This window comes from Oncorhynchus keta, chromosome 11 (assembly GCF_023373465.1).
Source record: "Oncorhynchus keta strain PuntledgeMale-10-30-2019 chromosome 11, Oket_V2, whole genome shotgun sequence".
NCBI lineage: Eukaryota > Metazoa > Chordata > Actinopteri > Salmoniformes > Salmonidae > Oncorhynchus > Oncorhynchus keta.
In genome coordinates this window covers 27,251,756-27,270,460 of record NC_068431.1, presented here as the reverse complement: position 1 = coordinate 27,270,460, position 18,705 = coordinate 27,251,756, and the positions used below count along the sequence as shown (strand labels likewise).

Genomic DNA, 18,705 nt, shown 5'->3' with positions numbered 1-18,705 from the left:
AGTGAAGAGAGCGATGGGGCATTGGGAGAGAATTGGGAGAGAAAGGTAAAAAACATGTGGGCAGTGAAGAGAGCGATGGGGTATTGGGAGAGAAAGGTAAAAAACATGTGGGCAGTGAAGAGAGCGATGGGGTATTGGGAGAGAAAGGTAAAAAAACATGGGGGCAGTGAAGAGAGCGATGGGGTATTGGGAGAGAAAGGTAAAAAAACATGTGGGCAGTGAAGAGAGCGATGGGGTATTGGGGGAGAAAGGTAAAAAAAAAAACATGTGGGCAGTGAAGAGAGCGATGGGGTATTGGGAGAGAAAGGTAAAAAAACATGTGGGCAGTGAAGAGAGCGATGGGGTATTGGGAGAGAAAGGTAAAAAAAACATGTGGGCAGTGAAGAGAGCGATGGGGTATTGGGAGAGAAAGGTAAAAACATGTGGGCAGTGAAGAGAGCGATGGGGTATTGGGAGAGAAAGGTAAAAAAACATGTGGGCAGTGAAGAGAGCGATGGGGTATTGGGAGAGAAAGGTAAAAAAACATGTGGGCAGTGAAGAGAGCGATGGGGTATTGGGAGAGAAAGGTAAAAAAACATGTGGGCAGTGAAGAGAGCGATGGGGTATTGGGAGAGAAAGGTAAAAAACATGTGGGCAGTGAAGAGAGCGATGGGGTATTGGGAGAGAAAGGTAAAAACATGTGGGCAGTGAAGAGAGCGATGGGGTATTGGGAGAGAAAGGTAAAAAACATGTGGGCAGTGAAGAGAGCGATGGGGTATTGGGAGAGAAAGGTAAAAAACATGTGGGCAGTGAAGAGAGCGATGGGGTATTGGGAGAGAAAGGTAAAAAAAACATGTGGGCAGTGAAGAGAGCGATGGGGTATTGGGAGAGAAAGGTAAAAAAACATGTGGGCAGTGAAGAGAGCGATGGGGTATTGGGAGAGAAAGGTAAAAAAACATGTGGGCAGTGAAGAGAGCGATGGGGTATTGGGAGAGAAAGGTAAAAAAAAACATGTGGGCAGTGAAGAGAGCGATGGGGTATTGGGAGAGAAAGGTAAAAAAAAAACATGTGGGCAGTGAAGAGAGCGATGGGGTATTGGGAGAGAAAGGTAAAAAACATGTGGGCAGTGAAGAGAGCGATGGGGTATTGGGAGAGAAAGGTAAAAACATGTGGGCAGTGAAGAGAGCGATGGGGTATTGGGAGAAAAAAAAAAACATGTGGGCAGTGAAGAGAGCGATGGGGTATTGGGAGAGAAAGGTAAAAAAAAACATGTGGGCAGTGAAGAGAGCGATGGGGTAAGAAAAGGTAAAAAAACATGTGGGCAGTGAAGAGAGCGATGGGGTATTGGGAGAGAAAGGTAAAAAAAAACATGTGGGCAGTGAAGAGAGCGATGGGGTATTGGGAGAGAAAGGTAAAAAAAACATGTGGGCAGTGAAGAGAGCGATGGGGTATTGGGAGAGAAAGGTAAAAAAACATGTGGGCAGTGAAGAGAGCGATGGGGTATTGGGAGAGAAAGGTAAAAAAAACATGTGGGCAGTGAAGAGAGCGATGGGGTATTGGGAGAGAAAGGTAAAAAAAAAAAACATGTGGGCAGTGAAGAGAGCGATGGGGTATTGGGAGAGAAAGGTAAAAAACATGTGGGCAGTGAAGAGAGCGATGGGGTATTGGGAGAGAAAGGTAAAAACATGTGGGCAGTGAAGAGAGCGATGGGGTATTGGGAGAGAAAGGTAAAAACATGTGGGCAGTGAAGAGAGCGATGGGGTATTGGGAGAGAAAGGTAAAAAACATGTGGGCAGTGAAGAGAGCGATGGGGTATTGGGAGAGAAAAAAAACATGTGGGCAGTGAAGAGAGCGATGGGGTATTGGGAGAGAAAAACATAAAAAACATGTGGGCAGTGAAGAGAGCGATGGGGTATTGGGAGAGAAAGGTAAAAAACATGTGGGCAGTGAAGAGAGCGATGGGGTATTGGGAGAGAAAGGTAAAAAAACATGTGGGCAGTGAAGAGAGCGATGGGGTATTGGGAGAGAAAGGTAAAAAAAACATGTGGGCAGTGAAGAGAGCGATGGGGTATTGGGAGAAAGGTAAAAAAAAACATGTGGGCAGTGAAGAGAGCGATGGGGTATTGGGAGAGAAAGGTAAAAAAAACATGTGGGCAGTGAAGAGAGCGATGGGGTATTGGGAGAAAGGTAAAAAAAATGTGGGCAGTGAAGAGAGCGATGGGGTATTGGGAGAAAAGGTAAAAAAAAAAACATGTGGGCAGTGAAGAGAGCGATGGGGTATTGGGAGAGAAAGGTAAAAACATGTGGGCAGTGAAGAGAGCGATGGGGTATTGGGAGAGAAAGGTAAAAACATGTGGGCAGTGAAGAGAGCGATGGGGTATTGGGAGAGAAAGGTAAAAAAACATGTGGGCAGTGAAGAGAGCGATGGGGTATTGGGAGAGAAAGGTAAAAAAATGTGGGCAGTGAAGAGAGCGATGGGGTATTGGGAGAGAAAGGTAAAAAAACATGTGGGCAGTGAAGAGAGCGATGGGGTATTGGGAGAGAAAGGTAAAAAAAACATGTGGGCAGTGAAGAGAGCGATGGGGTATTGGGAGAGAAAGGTAAAAACATGTGGGCAGTGAAGAGAGCGATGGGGCATTGGGAGAGAAGGTAAAAAACATGTGGGCAGTGAAGAGAGCGATGGGGTATTGGGAGAGAAAGGTAAAAAAACATGTGGGCAGTGAAGAGAGCGATGGGGTATTGGGAGAGAAAGGTAAAAAAACATGTGGGCAGTGAAGAGAGCGATGGGGTATTGGGAGAGAAAGGTAAAAAACATGTGGGAGAAGAAATGGTATTGGGAAAAAAAAAACATGTGGGCAGTGAAGAGAGCGATGGGGTATTGGGAGAGAAAGGTAAAAAAACCATGTGGGCAGTGAAGAGAGCGATGGGGTATTGGGAGAGAAAGGTAAAAAAACCATGTGGGCAGTGAAGAGAGCGATGGGGTATTGGGAGAGAAAGGTAAAAAAAACATGTGGGCAGTGAAGAGAGCGATGGGGTATTGGGAGAGAAAGGTAAAAAAAACATGTGGGCAGTGAAGAGAGCGATGGGGTATTGGGAGAAAGGTAAAAACCATGTGGGCAGTGAAGAGAGCGATGGGGTATTGGGAGAGAAAGGTAAAAAAAAAAGGTAAAAAACCATGTGGGCAGTGAAGAGAGCGATGGGGTATTGGGAGAGAAAGGTAAAAACCATGTGGGCAGTGAAGAGAGCGATGGGGTATTGGGAGAGAAAGGTAAAAAAAAAACATGTGGGCAGTGAAGAGAGCGATGGGGTATTGGGAGAGAAAGGTAAAAACATGTGGGCAGTGAAGAGAGCGATGGGGTATTGGGAGAGAAAGGTAAAAAAAAACATGTGGGCAGTGAAGAGAGCGATGGGGTATTGGGAGAGAAAGGTAAAAACATGTGGGCAGTGAAGAGAGCGATGGGGTATTGGGAGAGAAAGGTAAAAACATGTGGGCAGTGAAGAGAGCGATGGGGTATTGGGAGAGAAAGGTAAAAAAACATGTGGGCAGTGAAGAGAGCGATGGGGTATTGGGAGAGAAAGGTAAAAAACATGTGGGCAGTGAAGAGAGCGATGGGGTATTGGGAGAGAAAGGTAAAAAAACATGTGGGCAGTGAAGAGAGCGATGGGGTATTGGGAGAGAAAGGTAAAAAAACCATGTGGGCAGTGAAGAGAGCGATGGGGTATTGGGAGAGAAAAGGTAAAACATGTGGGCAGTGAAGAGAGCGATGGGGTATTGGGAGAGAAAGGTAAAAAAAACATGTGGGCAGTGAAGAGAGCGATGGGGTATTGGGAGAGAAAGGTAAAAACCATGTGGGCAGTGAAGAGAGCGATGGGGTATTGGGAGAGAAAGGTAAAAACCATGTGGGCAGTGAAGAGAGCGATGGGGTATTGGGAGAAAGGTAAAAAAACATGTGGGCAGTGAAGAGAGCGATGGGGTATTGGGAGAGAAAGGTAAAAAACATGTGGGCAGTGAAGAGAGCGATGGGGTATTGGGAGAGAAAGGTAAAAACATGTGGGCAGTGAAGAGAGCGATGGGGTATTGGGAGAGAAAGGTAAAAAAACCATGTGGGCAGTGAAGAGAGCGATGGGGTATTGGGAGAGAAAGGTAAAAAAACATGTGGGCAGTGAAGAGAGCGATGGGGTATTGGGAGAGAAAGGTAAAAAAACATGTGGGCAGTGAAGAGAGCGATGGGGTATTGGGAGAGAAAGGTAAAAAAACATGTGGGCAGTGAAGAGAGCGATGGGGTATTGGGAGAGAAAGGTAAAAAAACATGTGGGCAGTGAAGAGAGCGATGGGGTATTGGGAGAGAAAGGTAAAAAACATGTGGGCAGTGAAGAGAGCGATGGGGTATTGGGAGAGAAAGGTAAAAAAACATGTGGGCAGTGAAGAGAGCGATGGGGTATTGGGAGAGAAAGGTAAAAAAAACATGTGGGCAGTGAAGAGAGCGATGGGGTATTGGGAGAAAAGGTAAAAAACCATGTGGGCAGTGAAGAGAGCGATGGGGTATTGGGAGAGAAAGGTAAAAAAACATGTGGGCAGTGAAGAGAGCGATGGGGTATTGGGAGAGAAAGGTAAAAACATGTGGGCAGTGAAGAGAGCGATGGGGTATTGGGAGAGAAAGGTAAAAAAACATGTGGGCAGTGAAGAGAGCGATGGGGCATTGGGAGAGAAAGGTAAAAAAACATGTGGGCAGTGAAGAGAGCGATGGGGTATTGGGAGAGAAGGTAAAAAACATGTGGGCAGTGAAGAGAGCGATGGGGTATTGGGAGAGAAAGGTAAAAACATGTGGGCAGTGAAGAGAGCGATGGGGTATTGGGAGAGAAAGGTAAAAAAACATGTGGGCAGTGAAGAGAGCGATGGGGTATTGGGAGAGAAAGGTAAAAAAACATGTGGGCAGTGAAGAGAGCGATGGGGTATTGGGAGAAAGGTAAAAAACATGTGGGCAGTGAAGAGAGCGATGGGGTATTGGGAGAGAAAGGTAAAAAACATGTGGGCAGTGAAGAGAGCGATGGGGTATTGGGAGAGAAAGGTAAAAACATGTGGGCAGTGAAGAGAGCGATGGGGTATTGGGAGAGAAAGGTAAAAACATGTGGGCAGTGAAGAGAGCGATGGGGTATTGGGAGAAAGGTAAAAAAACATGTGGGCAGTGAAGAGAGCGATGGGGTATTGGGAGAGAAAGGTAAAAAAACATGTGGGCAGTGAAGAGAGCGATGGGGTATTGGGAGAGAAAGGTAAAAAAACATGTGGGCAGTGAAGAGAGCGATGGGGTATTGGGAGAGAAAGGTAAAAAACATGTGGGCAGTGAAGAGAGCGATGGGGTATTGGGAGAGAAAGGTAAAAAAACATGTGGGCAGTGAAGAGAGCGATGGGGTATTGGGAGAGAAAGGTAAAAAACATGTGGGCAGTGAAGAGAGCGATGGGGTATTGGGAGAGAAAGGTAAAAAACATGTGGGCAGTGAAGAGAGCGATGGGGTATTGGGAGAGAAAGGTAAAAAACATGTGGGCAGTGAAGAGAGCGATGGGGTATTGGGAGAGAAAGGTAAAAAACATGTGGGCAGTGAAGAGAGCGATGGGGTATTGGGAGAGAAAGGTAAAAAAAACATGTGGGCAGTGAAGAGAGCGATGGGGTATTGGGAGAGAAAGGTAAAAAAACATGTGGGCAGTGAAGAGAGCGATGGGGTATTGGGAGAGAAAGGTAAAAACATGTGGGCAGTGAAGAGAGCGATGGGGTATTGGGAGAGAAAGGTAAAAAAACATGTGGGCAGTGAAGAGAGCGATGGGGTATTGGGAGAGAAAGGTAAAAAAACATGTGGGCAGTGAAGAGAGCGATGGGGTATTGGGAGAGAAAGGTAAAAAACCATGTGGGCAGTGAAGAGAGCGATGGGGTATTGGGAGAAAAGGTAAAAAAAAACATGTGGGCAGTGAAGAGAGCGATGGGGTATTGGGAGAGAAAGGTAAAAAAAACATGTGGGCAGTGAAGAGAGCGATGGGGTATTGGGAGAGAAAGGTAAAAAAACATGTGGGCAGTGAAGAGAGCGATGGGGTATTGGGAGAGAAAGGTAAAAAAACATGTGGGCAGTGAAGAGAGCGATGGGGTATTGGGAGAGAAAGGTAAAAAAACATGTGGGCAGTGAAGAGAGCGATGGGGTATTGGGAGAGAAAGGTAAAAAACATGTGGGCAGTGAAGAGAGCGATGGGGTATTGGGAGAGAAAGGTAAAAAACATGTGGGCAGTGAAGAGAGCGATGGGGTATTGGGAGAGAAAGGTAAAAACATGTGGGCAGTGAAGAGAGCGATGGGGTATTGGGAGAGAAAGGTAAAAAAACATGTGGGCAGTGAAGAGAGCGATGGGGTATTGGGAGAGAAAGGTAAAAAACCATGTGGGCAGTGAAGAGAGCGATGGGGTATTGGGAGAGAAAGGTAAAAAAAAACATGTGGGCAGTGAAGAGAGCGATGGGGTATTGGGAGAGAAAGGTAAAAAAAAACATGTGGGCAGTGAAGAGAGCGATGGGGTATTGGGAGAGAAAGGTAAAAACCATGTGGGCAGTGAAGAGAGCGATGGGGTATTGGGAGAGAAAGGTAAAAACCATGTGGGCAGTGAAGAGAGCGATGGGGTATTGGGAGAGAAAGGTAAAAAAACATGTGGGCAGTGAAGAGAGCGATGGGGTATTGGGAGAGAAAGGTAAAAAAAACCATGTGGGCAGTGAAGAGAGCGATGGGGTATTGGGAGAGAAAGGTAAAAAAACCATGTGGGCAGTGAAGAGAGCGATGGGGTATTGGGAGAGAAAGGTAAAAAAACCATGTGGGCAGTGAAGAGAGCGATGGGGTATTGGGAGAGAAAGGTAAAAAAACCATGTGGGCAGTGAAGAGAGCGATGGGGTATTGGGAGAGAAAGGTAAAAAAACCATGTGGGCAGTGAAGAGAGCGATGGGGTATTGGGAGAGAAAGGTAAAAAACATGTGGGCAGTGAAGAGAGCGATGGGGTATTGGGAGAAAGGTAAAAAACATGTGGGCAGTGAAGAGAGCGAAAAAAAGGTAAAAAAACCATGTGGGCAGTGAAGAGAGCGATGGGGTATTGGGAGAGAAAGGTAAAAAAACAACATGTGGGCAGTGAAGAGAGCGATGGGGTATTGGGAGAGAAAGGTAAAAAAAAACATGTGGGCAGTGAAGAGAGCGATGGGGTATTGGGAGAGAAAGGTAAAAAACAACATGTGGGCAGTGAAGAGAGCGATGGGGTATTGGGAGAGAAAGGTAAAAAAACAACATGTGGGCAGTGAAGAGAGCGATGGGGTATTGGGAGAGAAAGGTAAAAAAAAAACATGTGGGCAGTGAAGAGAGCGATGGGGTATTGGGAGAGAAAGGTAAAAAAACATGTGGGCAGTGAAGAGAGCGATGGGGTATTGGGAGAGAAAGGTAAAAAAAACATGTGGGCAGTGAAGAGAGCGATGGGGTATTGGGAGAGAAAGGTAAAAAAACATGTGGGCAGTGAAGAGAGCGATGGGGTATTGGGAGAGAAAGGTAAAAAAACATGTGGGCAGTGAAGAGAGCGATGGGGTATTGGGAGAGAAAGGTAAAAACATGTGGGCAGTGAAGAGAGCGATGGGGTATTGGGAGAGAAAGGTAAAAAACCATGTGGGCAGTGAAGAGAGCGATGGGGTATTGGGAGAGAAAGGTAAAAAACATGTGGGCAGTGAAGAGAGCGATGGGGTATTGGGAGAGAAAGGTAAAAACATGTGGGCAGTGAAGAGAGCGATGGGGTATTGGGAGAGAAAGGTAAAAACATGTGGGCAGTGAAGAGAGCGATGGGGTATTGGGAGAGAAAGGTAAAAAAAACATGTGGGCAGTGAAGAGAGCGATGGGGTATTGGGAGAGAAAGGTAAAAACATGTGGGCAGTGAAGAGAGCGATGGGGTATTGGGAGAGAAAGGTAAAAAACATGTGGGCAGTGAAGAGAGCGATGGGGTATTGGGAGAGAAAGGTAAAAAAACATGTGGGCAGTGAAGAGAGCGATGGGGTATTGGGAGAGAAAGGTAAAAAACATGTGGGCAGTGAAGAGAGCGATGGGATTGGGAGAGAAAGGTAAAAAAACATGTGGGCAGTGAAGAGAGCGATGGGGCATTGGGAGAAAAGGTAAAAAAAACATGTGGGCAGTGAAGAGAGCGATGGGGTATTGGGAGAGAAAGGTAAAAACATGTGGGCAGTGAAGAGAGCGATGGGGTATTGGGAGAGAAAGGTAAAAAAAACATGTGGGCAGTGAAGAGAGCGATGGGGTATTGGGAGAGAAAGGTAAAAAACATGTGGGCAGTGAAGAGAGCGATGGGGTATTGGGAGAGAAAGGTAAAAACATGTGGGCAGTGAAGAGAGCGATGGGGTATTGGGAGAAAGGTAAAAACATGTGGGCAGTGAAGAGAGCGATGGGGTATTGGGAGAGAAAGGTAAAAAAACATGTGGGCAGTGAAGAGAGCGATGGGGTATTGGGAGAGAAAGGTAAAAACATGTGGGCAGTGAAGAGAGCGATGGGGTATTGGGAGAGAAAGGTAAAAAAACATGTGGGCAGTGAAGAGAGCGATGGGGTATTGGGAGAGAAAGGTAAAAAAACCATGTGGGCAGTGAAGAGAGCGATGGGGTATTGGGAGAGAAAGGTAAAAAAACATGTGGGCAGTGAAGAGAGCGATGGGGTATTGGGAGAGAAAGGTAAAAAAACATGTGGGCAGTGAAGAGAGAGATGGGGTATTGGGAGAGAAAGGTAAAAAACATGTGGGCAGTGAAGAGAGCGATGGGGTATTGGGAGAGAAAGGTAAAAAAACATGTGGGCAGTGAAGAGAGCGATGGGGTATTGGGAGAGAAAGGTAAAAAACATGTGGGCAGTGAAGAGAGCGATGGGGTATTGGGAGAGAAAGGTAAAAAACATGTGGGCAGTGAAGAGAGCGATGGGGTATTGGGAGAGAAAGGTAAAAAACCATGTGGGCAGTGAAGAGAGCGATGGGGTATTGGGAGAGAAAGGTAAAAACATGTGGGCAGTGAAGAGAGCGATGGGGTATTGGGAGAGAAAGGTAAAAAACATGTGGGCAGTGAAGAGAGCGATGGGGTATTGGGAGAGAAAGGTAAAAAAACATGTGGGCAGTGAAGAGAGCGATGGGGTATTGGGAGAGAAAGGTAAAAACATGTGGGCAGTGAAGAGAGCGATGGGGTATTGGGAGAGAAAGGTAAAAAACATGTGGGCAGTGAAGAGAGCGATGGGGTATTGGGAGAGAAAGGTAAAAACATGTGGGCAGTGAAGAGAGCGATGGGGTATTGGGAGAAAAAAAAAAACATGTGGGCAGTGAAGAGAGCGATGGGGTATTGGGAGAGAAAGGTAAAAAAACATGTGGGCAGTGAAGAGAGCGATGGGGTATTGGGAGAAAAGGTAAAAAAAAACATGTGGGCAGTGAAGAGAGCGATGGGGTATTGGGAGAGAAAGGTAAAAAACATGTGGGCAGTGAAGAGAGCGATGGGGTATTGGGAGAGAAAGGTAAAAACATGTGGGCAGTGAAGAGAGCGATGGGGTATTGGGAGAGAAAGGTAAAAACATGTGGGCAGTGAAGAGAGCGATGGGGTATTGGGAGAGAAAGGTAAAAACATGTGGGCAGTGAAGAGAAAAAAAAAAAACATGTGGGCAGATGGGGTATTGGGAGAGAAAGGTAAAAACATGTGGGCAGTGAAGAGAGCGATGGGGTATTGGGAGAGAAAGGTAAAAACATGTGGGCAGTGAAGAGAGCGATGGGGTATTGGGAGAGAAAGGTAAAAACATGTGGGCAGTGAAGAGAGCGATGGGGTATTGGGAGAGAAAGGTAAAAACATGTGGGCAGTGAAGAGAGCGATGGGGTATTGGGAGAGAAAGGTAAAAAACATGTGGGCAGTGAAGAGAGCGATGGGGTATTGGGAGAGAAAGGTAAAAAAACATGTGGGCAGTGAAGAGAGCGATGGGGTATTGGGAGAGAAAGGTAAAAACATGTGGGCAGTGAAGAGAGCGATGGGGTATTGGGAGAAAGGTAAAAAACATGTGGGCAGTGAAGAGAGCGATGGGGCATTGGGAGAGAAAGGTAAAAACATGTGGGCAGTGAAGAGAGCGATGGGGCATTGGGAGAGAAAGGTAAAAACAAAAGAGATGTGGGGGTATTGAAGAAAGGTAAAAAACATGAGTGAAGAGAGCGATGTGGGCAGTGAAGAGAGCGATGGGGTATTGGGAGAAAAGGTAAAAAAACCATGTGGGCAGTGAAGAGAGCGATGGGGTATTGGGAGAGAAAGGTAAAAAAAACATGTGGGCAGTGAAGAGAGCGATGGGGTATTGGGAGAGAAAGGTAAAAAAAACATGTGGGCAGTGAAGAGAGCGATGGGGTATTGGGAGAGAAAGGTAAAAAAACAACATGAGACAAAACGGGGCCTGTCCTTAAATCTTCTGACAGTGAGGCTGTAACGGTGCTACTGTGCAAATAAATACTGACAAGACTCCCTTCTGGCTTTCTCTAGACCTCTTTCTCTAGACCTCTTTCTCTAGACCACTTTCTTTTGATGTTTTTCTCCCCCACAACATCTTCTTCTCCCTCTTCTTTTATCAATGAAAAGGGGGCCATTGATTGGGGCCGATTTTCACTGGAATCCCTCCAGGACTTGAGGCACTTAAGGTGGCTTGACTGACAGGCCTTCCTCTCTCCTTTCTCGCTCTAATGTAACAACACAGGGTGCTCTGGAGACAGCACAGTGGTCAGAGCCTGCCCACTACCTCAGGGCTATCACACAAACAATTAATGTCCAGTTGAGAAATGAAAATGGTTTGAGTGGTTTTGGAGGTAAACAGAAACAGGGCAATTGAGGAAATGAGAGAGGTGGGAGATAGTGAGAGAGGTGGGAGATAGTGAGAGAGGTGGGAGATAGTGAGAGTGACAAAATTTGAGAAAGAGAGAGGGAGGGAGAAAGGGGGAGAGGAAAACTGCAGGAATGTAAGATCATGGTGAGCCTTTGACCTGGGTCTGGGATGAGGTGAGGTCTGGACATGGTAGAAGGAAACACTAATTTAACCCCACCAGATCTGGGTTTAACTACTATTCAAAATAATTTCAAATACTTTAGCTGTGCTCGATTGAGCTTGCCTGTTGCAATGGGACCAATAAAAAGTCCCAAAAGTACAACCACCCAACCTAGCAGGTTTAAGCAAACGCTCAAAGTATTTGACATTTTTGGAATACTACTTGAACCCAGGTCTGAACCCACTTCTCCCATTTCAATGTACAACTACTAGTAATTGCATTCCCCCCACACAATAATAACACTAATATGGCCGTAAAACCCAGACCTGTTTAATGCTGTTAAGTGAATGGCACACAGGAGGGCTGTGTAGGAGAAAGTGTATGTGCATACATGACCGTGTGCAGCATGTATAAGTGTGCGTGCATTAATCCTAATGGCACTGCTCTTGCAGACAGATTGCCCTTTAACCTCTGATATACCTTCACACACACACACACACACACACACACACACACACACACACACACACACACACACACACACACACACACACACACACACACACACACACACACACGTGTGATACAGTAACATGTATTCAGTTCTTTGCCTGCACCCTCCAGCACCACAATAGTATACATCCTGCAATATATACATTCATACAAATGGACATAATAGTTCAGCTGTCTTTCTGAGAAGAACCATGTTTACCATGCTGTTGTGCAAACAAAATGTCAGCTGCAATCTTGGGGTGAGAGAAAATACAAGGGTTGTTGGCATTTTGTTTAGAGCAAAAGAGAAGAGTACAATTAATCAATATGAACTACAATTATATGCTGCACTAGTCAAAGTAATAAAAAAGCTCTTTCCTTTTCAAAACATACAAGCTTTCAGAGTCTGTATGTCATGTTTTGAGCGCTTTGCAATTCAATACAGTTTATGAACCCATGACAATTAAATAATACCAGACACTATTTTCTGCTTGGAAGGAGGAAGAAAGACATAGGAGGACACAGAGACATTACATAGAGAGATAGAGAGAGAAAGCGAAAGAGGGAGAGAGTGAGAGAAAGGGGTACACACAGAGGTGAACAGACAGTGTCTTTCTCCTGGGCCTCCTGTGTGTTGCGCTGTAGCGCTGATTAGCGTTAACTGGAATTAAGTGGTCCAAAGTGATGCGATCGGTCCAGTCTTGGGGGGGCGGCAAGGTGAAGGGAGGTGCAGTGATAAAAAAGGAAGGTGGAAGCAGAGGAAAAAAGTAGCTGACCCGGGTGGTCTATTACAGTGTAAAATTGAGTCGGCCCAAAGTGACACCTAAAAAGAGGTGGTGGTGGGGGAGGAAGAGAGGAACGGGGGGGCCACAGTACATTGGGGAGGGGGCTCTGCTCTCGTCTGGATGCTGGGCGGGCGGCGGTGGTTACTTAATGGCCCTGGAGTGGCGGCAGCAGTTATTTAAGCGAAGCCGGACGGGGCCCTTAATGGATAGGCAAACTCCCAGAAAGCCGGTGACACGTCTGTGAGAGGTACAAACAGAGGAGAGAAAAGCTACAGGTGTGCATGCTGGTAGTGGTGGTGGGGCATGGGGCTAGACGCTTTCTGTCTGCTATGGCCTTTCTTCTGTTTGAGGAGAGGAAGTGAAGTAGAAATTGCCCTTGTGTTTAATCCCCATGCATTCTATGAACTCTACCAACACCACCTTCAGAGATAACATTTTTCTTATTTGTTGCTTTGCAATAAAATTACAGTATTGCTATTAGCAGTTTTACTATGGTGTGTCTAGCTGGCTGTTAGAACATGACAACGCACGAGTCATACAGTAGGTGTGAGCAAGAACTGAAGTCAATTAGCTTCTTTCTCCTCATTCAGCTCCACAAGGATGATGGCAGCAGCTCTCTCTCCCGCTGCTCTGTCTTCCAACTCAACCGTCTGTCTGCTAGCTGGGTTCTCTTCACCGGTTGCTTTTCAAATGAGCCACTGTATCATTCACAGTTCAATTATGGGAATCCTATGTGAATAGATTTTTCAGTACAGCCACAAAGCCCTGGGGGGGGGTTATTTTGTGTGGATAAAAATAAAAATATACAGGGTTTGTGTAGGGCCTGAACAATGTATCGTACGATGATGTGTGTGTATATATATAACAGTGACTGTGTGTATGAGTGGATGACTGGGTGTGTGTGTGCGCGCGTGCGTGTGTCTGGGGAGAGAGGGAGAGAGAAAGGGATAGAGATAGCAAGAGCATGAGAGCACACACACAAGGTTGCATTTATGTCAACCTTTCTGTTTAATTTAACCCAAACAAAGAGGGCGATATGAGCCTAATATCACGAGGGTCTTTCGCTGAGCGTTTCACTGCATATTAAATGAGGCTGCACAAACCTGGGTACACACTTATCTAGTCAAAAACCATCAGTGTGACCATGATATTACACCAAGTTTGAATAATCACAATAACACCACAGCTGCCGCCACCATTACCACTTCTAATGGCCTGGTGTTATGGGGATTGCCAGACGTCATTTCATCACTCAGGTTGCTTCCCCTGGTGCCTAGTGCGTGAGGACGTACTAAAATGTAACCAGCCGAGTGCATGTATGACGTGCTGTGGACTTAAGGTCCTCTGCTGATTGTCAAGTGTCCCTGCCTTCAGATGAAATCAATAAAAAAATAATAAGCTGAACTCACAGAAAGTATTGGCTTCGACCGTCTGCTTTCACCACTTTCCTTTGTGTGAACGGACATGAGCACTAGGCATTTCTAGCCTGTCTCTATAATGGTGAGGCAGTCCTCGTGTTTCCTGTTGGTGCCACACCTAAATGGATGAGAACTGCTGTCCTGTCCATGGGCGTGTTAGGGTACTACACACCACAGGGTTTAATGAAGCAGAGAGCTCTAGGAACCTGAATATAGGCATTAAATCACCATTAGATCGGGGTTAATTAAGGATCCACATCCCTGTCTTTTATGCCCTGGTCTCACTCATCAACATGTTCCAGCATTTAGATGGCTCCTGCATGGAGAACAACAAAATGTCTGCCTCTTGACTAACACTTTGCTTTTGGTTAAACAATATGGGTATAAAAATGAAGATGCACAACAACAGCAATGGGTGTGGCTGGTAAAAAATGTGTCACATTAATCATTCCCTTTGATGAATGAGGAATTAATGGGTAAATAAGTACACGAAGTGGGTAGTGTGGTATGGGCAGGCTGGACAAGAAGAGTGTGTTTTGTGAGAGAGGTTGGATCTGACAGCATGGGGGAGGGTGAGAGGTCAGAGGGGGCATCTGTGGCAGGAAAGGTGGGGGTGGGGTGGCGCGAGGGGGCAAGGGTGTGTGCACACAGAGAGGAGGCGTAAAGGGGGCTCTTGACAGCCCGCACTGGGCAGGGGGGACAATGGGTGCGGCAGGGACTTGCTGAGGGGGACAATGCTGCCAGAGGACTGCCAAGACCCAGACCCCAGCAGACCCTGGGCTGCAGTGTGGAGGGAAAGTATTCATACCCATTGACTTATTCTACATTGTGTTAAAGCCTGAATTCTAAATTGATTTCTGGTAGGTTGGTAGGTTCTCCCATCTCAGTTAAGGAACTCTGTAGTTCTGTAAAAGTGGTCAATGGGTTCTTGGTCATCTTCCTGACCAAGGTCTTCTTGCCCGGTTGCTCAGTTTGGTTGGACGGCCATCTCTAGGCAGTCTGGGTAGTTCTATATTTGTTCCATTTCCCAATTATAGAAACTAGTGTGCTCTTAGAAACGTTCAACATTCTAGAAATTGATTTATACCCTTCCTCAGATATATGCTGCACAATCTCGGAGATCTACAGACAGTTCCTTGGACTTAATGGTATGGTTTCTGCTCTGACATGCACTGTAAACTGTGGGACCTTACATAGACAGGTGTGTTTCTTCCTAAAAAATGTGGCCACAGGTAGGGCTGTGGTGGTCACAACATTTCATCAGCCAGTGACTGTCAAGCAAATAACTGTCGGTCTCACGGTAATTGACCGTTAATTAACAAACACATCTCCTGGCTTCCACAAAAGTATAATAAATCGATGAAATATAGCCTACACCTTCACAATAAATCCATTATTTATTAAAGACATGTCTAAAGAAGCATGATATGTAGAAAATGTAGTTTATTTCAGAAGAAAATAATAGCATCCTCTGAGTTGTCCTTGTTAGGTCCTGATGTGGCTATGGCATATGGCTGTGGGCTACACTAGTTCATTTAGCAGACGAGATTTGCTTTAAGAAGTTATTTGGCCACATTAGTTGTAATACAAACCTTCTTAAAAAAAATTAGGCCTATGGGCTACATGAGGTGTGCTATGATTAGAAAAAGTCGCAGAAAAAGGCATGGTTTCTTATGCTGGGCATCATTCACAAGTGATGTACATGCACTTCCGGCGCCGACAGAGATGGCCGCCTCGCTTCAAGTTCTTAGGAATCGATGCAGTTTTTTTTTTTTACGTGTTATTTCTTACATTGGTACCCCAGGTAATCTTAGGTTTCATTACATACAGTCGGGAAGAACTACTGAATATAAGAGCAACGTCAACTCACCACCAGTACGACCAGGAATATGACTTTCCCGAAGCGGATCCTGTTTTCTGCCTTCCACCCAGGACAACGGAATGGATCCCAGCCTGCGACCCAAAACAAAGACGTCGTAAAAGAGGGAAACGTAGCGGTCTTCAAGTCAGGCTCCGAATACGGGCACATCGCGCGCCACTCCCTAGCATACTACTCGCCAATGTCCAGTCTCTTGACAACAAGGTTGATGAAATCCGAGCAAGGGTAGCATTCCAGAGAGACATCAGAGACTGTAACGCTCTTTGCTTAACGGAAACATGGCTCACTCGAGAGACGCTAACGGAATCGGTGCAGCCAGCTGGTTTCTTCACGCATCGCGCCGACAGAAATAAACATCTTTCTGGTAAGAAGAGGGGCGAGGGCGTATGCCTTATGGCTAACGAGACATGGTGTGACCACAACAACATACAGGAATTCAAGTCCTTCTGTTCACCTGACTTAGAATTCCTCACAATCAAATGTCGTCAGCATGATCTACCAAGGGAATTCTCTTCGATTATAATCACAGCCATATATATTCCCCCCCATGCAGACACATCGATGGCCCTGAACAAACTTTATTTGACTCTTTGCAAACTGGAAATCACATATGCATTCATTGTAGCTGGGGATTTTAACAAGGCTAATCTGAAAACAAAACTCCCTAAATTGTATCAGCATATCGATTGCACAACCAGGGCTGGTAAAACCTTGGATCATTGCTATTCTAACTTCCGCGATGCATATAAGGCCCTCGCCCACCCTCCTTTCGGAAAAGCTGACCACGACTCCATTTTGTTGCTTCCTGCCTACAGACAGAAACTAAAACAAGAAGCTCCCGCGCTCAGGTCTGTTCAACCCTGGTCCGACCAATCTGATTCCACGCTTCAAGACTGCTTTGATCACGTGGATTGGGATATGTTCCGCATTGCGTCCAACAACATTGACGAATACGCTGAGTCGGTGAGCGAGTTCATTAGAAAGTGCATTGATGATGTCGTTCCCATAGCAACGATTAAAACATTCCCAAACCAGAAACCGTGGATTAATGGCAGCATTCGCGTGAAACTGAAAGCGCAAACCACTGCTTTTAACCAGGGAAAGGTGACCGGAAACATGACCAAATACAAACAGTGTAGCTATTCCCTCCACAAGGCAATCAAACAAGCTAAGCGTCAGTATAGAGACAAAGTAGAGTCGCAATTCAACGGCTCAAACACAAGAGGTATGTGGCAGGGTCGACAGTCAATCACGGATTACAAAAAGAAAACCAGCCCCGTCACGGACCAGGATGTCCTGCTCCCAGGCAGACTAAATCACTTTTTTGCCCGCTTTGAGGACAATACAGTACCACTGACACGGCCCGCAACCAAAACCTGCGGACTCTCCTTCACTGCAGCCGACGTGAGGAAAACATTTAAACGTGTTAACCCTCGCAAGGCTGCAGGCCCAGACGGCGTCCCCAGCCGGGTCCTCAGAGCAGGCGCAGACCAGCTGGCTGGTGTGTTTACGGACATATTCAATCAATCCTTATCCCAGTCTGCTGTTCCCACATGCTTCAAGAGGGCCACCATTGTACCTGTTCCCAAGAAAGCTAAGATAACTGAGCTAAACGACTACCACCCCGTAGCACTCACTTCCGTCATCATGCAGTTCTTTGAGAGACTGGTCAAGGACCATATCACCTCCACCCAACCTGACCCACTCCCATCTGGACAAGAGGAATACCTATGTGAGAATGCTGTTCATCGACTACAGCTCAGCATTTAACACCATACTACCCTCCAAACTCGTGATCAAGCTCGTGACCCTGGGTTTCGACCCCACCCTGTGCAACTGGGTACTGGACTTCCTGACGGGCTGCCACCAGGTGGTGAGGGTAGGTAACAACATCTCCACCCCACTGATCCTCAACACTGGGGCCCCACAAGGGTGCGTTCTGAGCCCTCTCCTGTACTCCCTGTTCACCCATGACTGCGTGGCCATGCACGCCTCCAAATCAATCATCAAGTTTGCGGAAGACACTACAGTGGTAGGCTTGATTACCAACAACGACGAGACGGCCTACAGGGAGGAGGTGGGGGCCCTAGGAGTGTGGTGTCAGGAAAATAACCTCACACTCAATGTCAACAAAACAAAGGAGACGATTGTGGACTTCAGGAAACAGCAGAAGGAGCACCCCCCTATCCACATCGATGGGACAGTGGTGAAGAGGGTAGTATATCACTAGCCACTATCAAATATATCACTAGCCACTTTAAACAATGCTACTTAATATACTGTTTACATACCCTACATTACTCATCTCATATGTATATACTTTATTCGATACCATCTACTGCATCTTGCCTATGCCGTTCTGCACCATCACTCATTCATATATCTTTATGTACATATTCTTTATCCCTTTACACTTGTGTGTGTATAAGGTAGTAGTTGTGGAATTGTTAGGTTAGATTACTCGTTGGTTATTACTGCATTGTCGGAACTAGAAGCACAAGCATTTCGCTACACTCGCATTAACATCTGCTTATCATGTGTATGTGACAAATACATTTGATTTGATTATATAATTCACAAGTGATAGGCTAATATTGTCACCCATCAGAATTTTCTTGATTTAATCTCGTCTTTACATATACATGTGTGACATTTGTTTTGATTTAGAATCATTATCATGCACCTGTATTGAAATGGTGCAGTGGGACTTAAATAACGAATGGAGGGCGCTTTTCCCGATGGTTTATATTCATGCCAGCCAAGTAGGTAGGCTACACTCCTGTTGTAAATATAAACAATGTGCTTAATATTAGGAAAGTTAAGAAATACATATAGTAGGCCTAGCCTATAGAAAGCTGATGGGATCCTTGTCTTTTAATTAGCGGCCATCACTCTGTTTTCTCACGCAATTGCATAGCCTAGAAATGTTGCACAACATGAGCTCATGGGCTCTCATGAAGTGTTTGATTCGATTTTCAAATACATTTGCATTGATGTTTGAGTGATTAGAGGGACAATAGAGTGCAGAGTACCAGGCAGTTAGAAAGTTTGGTAGGTTACTAATGACCAGAAGCAGCAGCAGAGCTTGGAGAAGCCTAATTACCGTGA

General features: G+C 45.9%; 1 protein-coding gene across 6 annotated transcripts in view; it reads right to left on the bottom strand.

Annotated features, from left to right (window-relative positions):
* The window catches only part of LOC118389978 (zinc finger and BTB domain-containing protein 16-A-like), a 193,340-nt gene that overhangs the window by 31,094 nt on the left and 143,541 nt on the right, over positions 1-18,705 (bottom strand). For 2 of the 6 annotated variants that reach the window (XR_008147427.1, XR_008147426.1), the window contains exon 5: positions 15,589-15,671. The exons of the other annotated variants lie outside the window; for them this stretch is intronic. The gene's annotated coding sequence lies outside the window, so the exon portion shown is untranslated. The remainder of the gene's footprint in view (positions 1-15,588; positions 15,672-18,705) is intronic. 6 annotated transcript variants of the gene reach the window in all.